The sequence below is a fragment of the Asterias amurensis genome, chromosome 19, assembly GCF_032118995.1.
Source record: "Asterias amurensis chromosome 19, ASM3211899v1".
Taxonomy (NCBI): domain Eukaryota; kingdom Metazoa; phylum Echinodermata; class Asteroidea; order Forcipulatida; family Asteriidae; genus Asterias; species Asterias amurensis.
The window spans coordinates 3,871,067-3,877,210 of record NC_092666.1 but is presented as its reverse complement, the minus strand read 5'-3'; the positions used below and the strand labels follow the sequence as shown (position 1 = coordinate 3,877,210).

Sequence of the window (6,144 nt, the reverse complement as noted above, 5' to 3'; positions counted from 1 at the left end):
CTGTGAACTACAATATTTTATCTAAGGCATGATTAGTTAGGAATCACAATTTCACTATTCCAATAATTTAGTAAACATTACTTCAAGTATTAAAAAAATGATAATAACAACACATGTGCGACGAAAAAAATTAAATTCGTATTACGTGCCAACATTTTAGAAAAAAATATCACTCCGCCATCTGGAGATTTTGTTTTCGCCTGAAGTCTTTGCTGTCAAATTTGATGTAAACAATCAAACATTAAAAAGAAATTGCATATTTTTTCTATTTCTTGCACAAAAAAATGTCTCAAAGACTTAAGAAAAAATTTAAAACAGTAGGGGAACTTGATTATGGTCGGCGTATGTATTTAATTCAAAGATGTGTGAATCGCGGCCAGTTCGCAAGATGGCGCTGAGCGGTCCAAAATCACATGAGTTGAAAATTTTCACGGCTCGGACAACTCAAAACGTTTCAGAATCACATTATGTGACCAACATACACAATGCAGTTCATTCCATATTGGAGAACATTATGGTAAGTTTGTTTTGTTTATTTCTGATATAACAATATGTTAAATTCTGTGTTAATTATTTTGTTCGGTGCCACAAATGTTTTGATATATTTTTGAGGGGGTCAAAACAGCGGTCAAGGAAGTTGCAACCTCGTGCCCTTGTTGCTCGATCGAACCCTGGAAATGCGAGCTGTCAAAGTTGCTGTCAAGATAAATTATTCCTCGTTTTTGCTCTTGTTTGAACGAGTCCTGTATTGTAAATCAATTGATGAATCAGTCAATGGTCAGTCGGACAGACGATGAAAAAGAATGATATTTTGGAATTTATTAGGCCAAGTAAAATAAATAACATGTTGCTCATTCAGACTTTTTGAAAAGTTTGAGAGGGAGGTCCTTGTTTGTTAATTTTGTTATTTGTTATTTTTATAGAGTTATATTATGAACTAGAGGGCGCACTGGTGTTGCTGCTTGGACAAACCAAGTTTGAGTCAAATTTGTTTTCGCATTGTAAAGAAGCTTGATACCCAGGGTGGCAGTGGCACTGACTGACGTCCTACCAGGGCTATCAAAGTCAATGATTTTTAAAATTGTCTTTGAATTGATATTATGCTGTATAGAAAACTCTCTGTATCCTGTCAAAAATTTTTCACAAAGGAAATCAAATTTTACTTTTAGGGCAAATTATAAATTATAAAGTGGAGGCAGGGTACGGAAACTTTTCCAATATTATTTATAGGACTCAATTTAAAAACATTAGACTGCAGCCCTTGTCAGGTACTGGCCAAACACTAAAATCACTGGCCACGTGCCTGCAGTCAGTGTATGTTTCTAGCCCAGTAATTTATAATTATTATTGGATAACTTTCCGTATGGCGCCACCATTTTTTCACTCATTTTTACAAAAAGGGATATCTCATTGAGGTAAATTATATACTATATTATTTCATATCAAGTGAAAAAGTGGTGGCGCCATACGGAAACTTTTCCTTATTATTTTACATAAATGTAATGTTTTTTATTTTAGATGATAACAACTCTGATAGAGGATCTGGTTCTCAGACTTCACTGCCAGGGGAAGACTGGGTCGCTGGCTGGCCGCTGTTTTGGGTCAACCGAAGGTAAGAATTAGAAAGTAGTCTGAGTTGACTCAGTTAGTATTTATATAAATTTAAAATTACATTCACAGGATTTCTACCGCAGCATTTCAAAGGCACCAAAGCAGTGATCAGGGGCACGGAGGCAATCGCCTTCGTTGCCTCCGTGAAGTATCAGGCCTGTCCTTCACTGCCTTTGCACAGGATGTTTGGAGAAGGTCATGTACTGCTCTTCAGGGCTGCATGCTTCTCTTTTGAAAGGGCAAAGGCACCAGGGCATTTTCTTCTTGGTATAGGGCACCCTATGATGAAATTGCAAGTTTGTACTGGAGCATTTTAAGGGCACCAAGGCAATGACTAGGGGACGTGAAGTATCAGGCCTGGCTCTTGGTTTGACATGGTATCGGCCTCTTGAATCAGTGTGTCGAAGAAGTTGGATACTCGGATTGTGTACAAATCTTGTAAATGCTTGTCCTGGGGCCAATTTCATAGAGCTGCTTAAGCAAAAAGTTTGCTTAAGCACGAAAATAGCTCGCTTATTTTACACATGTTACTGGCCAAAATTTCATGCCATACACATTGCTTATGACTAGTATTTAGCTGTTGTTACTTAGCATAACAATTGAGTGGAGTCTTGGCTGGTAATCTGATTTTACTAAGCAATGAATTTTTTGCTTAAAAAGCAAAATTTTGTGCTTAAGCAGCTCTATGAAATTGGGCCCTGGCTGAGTGCTTTGAAATTCAGGGAGCGTGCTATGCTTGTTTTGGCTTTTGGAGCACGTAAACTGAGTTAAACTTTGTTGTGAGGTCCATAATTTCCTGCTTGATTTCTTGAATTGAGTGTTTGATGCAACAAGGTTGAACTTATATTTACAAAGTCCACTAGGTATGTGCTGTTCCGGTTTGTTGATGGGTGGAAAGAGTGTAGGACATCTTCTCCACCTAGTTAAAGGAACACGTTGCCTTGGGTTGGACGAGTTGGTCTATAAAAAGCGTTTGAAACCGTTTGTTATGAAATGCATATGGTTAGAAAGATTTTCAAAAGTAGAATGTGATCCACACAAGTATCTCAAAATTGCACGGTTTTCCTTTTACGTCGCAAACTAACACTGTCGACCATTTATGGGAGTCAAAAATTTGACTCCAAAAAATGGCCGACCGTGTTAGTCGACGATGTAACAAGAAAACCACGCAATTTCGAGGCATATTTGTGTAGAGCATTGTATTCTACTTTAGCAATATCTTTCCACCCATATGCATTTTATAACAAACGGTTACAGAACACTTTTCAAAGGCCAACTCGACCGATCCAAGGCAACGTGTTCCTTTAAGCATTGAAATCTCCACCTACATGTACTGGTACCACGTTGTGTGCAGGAATATCTCTAAGAGTCAATCAATCAATCAACCGCAGAGACAGCAAGGGTCCATCGTGCCGATCTCCTGTGTCTACGTCCTACAGCCTCAAGCCACATGTGGTTGATTCCGGCCAAGTTGTTGGGCCCAGGATGATCGAGGGCGGCCTCTACATGTAGGTCTCTTCCAGCCAGGAGATGGTGCTAGGCCTCCCCTAGAGTTGATAAAGATGCTTAGAGCTTTTTTAGCTGGGATGTTGTCATCAAGGCGAGCGACATGACCGAAGAAGGCAGAGCGCAGCGTTGAATTAGTTGGTTGATGGGGGGGGGGGGGCAGACATGTTCTTTGGGTGACCTCATTGTTGTTGACGAAGTGAAACCACTGGATGCCGAGAATTGATCGTTGACACCTCATGTGGAACGATTCTGGTTGATTGTGGTCAGATTTGAGGAGGGTCCATGTTTCTGCACCATGGCCAGTTTAGTACTAAGTTTAAACTCTTCAGCGTCTAAGAGTGTCTGATAGGATACTGCAGAAGGGGATGACCTCTTCTTCATCACAGGCCTGGAATTTCATCACTTTGGCCTTATAGGTGCAATCTTTGAAGGACACCAAGGCCAAAGGAAAGCTAGGCACCAAGGCCAAACAGAAAATTGTTCAAGGGCAAAGAATGTTTAAACTTGCGATATTTACAAAACAAGAAAATTGAAGCGAAGCACAAACATTTTATGCTCACAGGGTAAATGTTTTAAAAACCAATCCTGGACGATTGGCAAATTTCGCAAACTATTCCTGCACGCAATTGCACAAACCATTCCTGTACGACGATCGGCAAGTGCACAAACTTTTCTTGGTAGATCGACTGATTGTGCAAACATTTTTGTGCAAACCATTTCAGCATAAACAAAACCACTGATCCCGAATGTTGTGGATTAATTGGCGGCATGGTCAGATCGATAGACGGCGGTGGATCTTGGATTTAAAAGGTGAACAAGGCGCTAAAAGGCCATGGGGTAAAAGGGCACGGCAAACTTGGCCGTAATGTTTGGTTATTTTCAAGGCACATCTTTGCCACTTGGAAGGGCAACGACGTCAGTGGCTGCTGTGAAATTCGAGCCCTGTCATCATAACATTTTGTTAGACTGTAGCACTGATAATTGTTGTGGCTTGGTTTCAAATAAACGATGCAGATATTTAATTGTTTGCCTTTTTCTTTATAACAGATGAACCCAAGCGACATCTCAAAGGATCTTGTCACCCTCTGCTTGGGACACCAAAAACCTTACTGCAGCTTCCCACTGCGTGACCACTGTGTTTCATTACCTCTCATGACATCCAAGCAAACTCAGGAACAAGAATGCAAGGGGCCCATGGTGTAAGCAAGGTATGTTGATAGGCATTCAACTCAAATTCTGGTGGTTAAAGTCATCGGGATGGCAGGCAGGATACTTCCACAGGCAACGAAGGCGATTGCCTCCGTGTCCCCTGGTCATTGCCTTGGTGCCATCGAAATGATCCAGTACAAATTTGCAATTTCATCATAGGGTGCCGTTTACCAAGAAAAAAATGTCTTGGTGCCCTTGCCCTTTCAACAAGAAGCAAACAGGCCTGGGATGGGTTCGAATTGCTGAGATGACAATTTATTGGTCAAACTGAATTACATTCGCACACTGTTAGATGATCGAACACATTTGTATAATATCAATTTTACACGTCTGAAAAGGGAAGAAATATGAGGATTAAAATCAAGTAGGCTGCACAGTTTTCAGTAAGCCAAAAGATCAAGTAAAGAAGTGGTGTTTACATCAGGCTGTGAGTAGTTTGATGCACAGAGTTTATGAAACTCATGATTTGTTACATCTGAGAGGTTCTGTGCCTAGAATAAAGGAGACTTTGTGCGTGATTGGCTGAGAATGTGTGCTTCGTTATTTTTGATGTACAGAAACAAAATTTGTGCAAACCGCAAGCATAAGTCAAGGGGGTTGGGGTCGATGGGGTTTTAAAGCAACCCTGAAATACATTATAAACAAGTAGGTTGCAAAGTTTTAGTAGCCAAAATGCAGTGGACAAGTTAACAAGTGGTATGTACATCAGCCTGTGAGTAGTTTGATGCACAGAGTCTGTGAACCTCCTGCATTGTTAGTTTTGGATTAGTAGTCGAACACACCTTATGTAACCCTTACACACATGTAATTAACTCATTGCTTTCTCTCATAGATCAGTACGTATCAGTGACAATATGAAATCTTGAGATGGTCTTCATCAGTGGTGCCCTCAATCTCATGAAGCTTCATCAGCCCTTCCTGATGTGCCATCCCAACCCTGGCATCCACTGACCACTGCTTGCTGAATCACCCTTCAAACAGAGAGAAGAAGCAAACCCACATGATCCATGCAGATCTCACCATGCCCAAGCGCTCTGATGTCACCAGTATAAGAGACTGATGTACATGATGGACTAGAGACATGAATTACAATACCATCAAGGTACGATAAATAGTTCCTCACATACTGACTAGAGACAATTGTAGGGTTTCCACTTTGCCACCGAACCCCTAAGTCATCTGTTCTTATAAGAACTTGACTTCAGATTAAATTCACAAATCTTTTTAAACGATAAAACCATTTAGAATGCCTTAATTCATTTGCACGCAGGGCTTAACCCAAAGATGAACAACAAACAAAAGCATTCTGGTTACCTTGGTTCAATGCAGAATGATTAGTCCAAATTTCAAATATTTGAGTCCAGAATATTTCACAAACTGGAAAAATCTTGTGAGAAGAACTCTAGCCCTGCAAGGATTAGAGTACTTGGATTGATTTGAAATGCCTAAAATAAGGGAGTAACGGTGAAATCACATTGTAGGTTGACATCAGAAGTATTTAAGGAACAAAACTGGGCAATAATAGCGGCCATCCACGCTCCTTCAAATTATTTTGATGTTTTCTTTGTACGGCTTTTTAAATATTACTTTGTATTTGTTTTTTTCATCAACTAGGTATGAGCTACATCCAGACGGAGAGTGTTTCTGCGCTTACAGTGAGTCTACCACCATGCCTCAAGCTATCAACGATGAAACCCTGGAAAGAAATCTACAGAACAGGAGTTGGTTTAATTTTTAGAATACTTTTAATAGGACAGTGCACACCCATACTTCCCTTGTGGTGATCTACCCATACTTCCCTTGTGGCGATCTACC

At 40.3% G+C, this 6,144-nt stretch overlaps 1 long non-coding RNA gene across 1 annotated transcript; it reads left to right on the top strand.

The window, feature by feature from the left end:
- The first annotated feature begins 1,517 nt into the window (after window positions 1-1,517).
- On the top strand, window positions 1,518-5,292 carry LOC139951263 (uncharacterized). The gene is made up of 3 exons (XR_011787743.1): window positions 1,518-1,612; window positions 4,168-4,328; window positions 5,162-5,292. It is a non-coding gene; the product is annotated as an uncharacterized lncRNA (long non-coding RNA).
- Window positions 5,293-6,144: the final 852 nt, after the last annotated feature.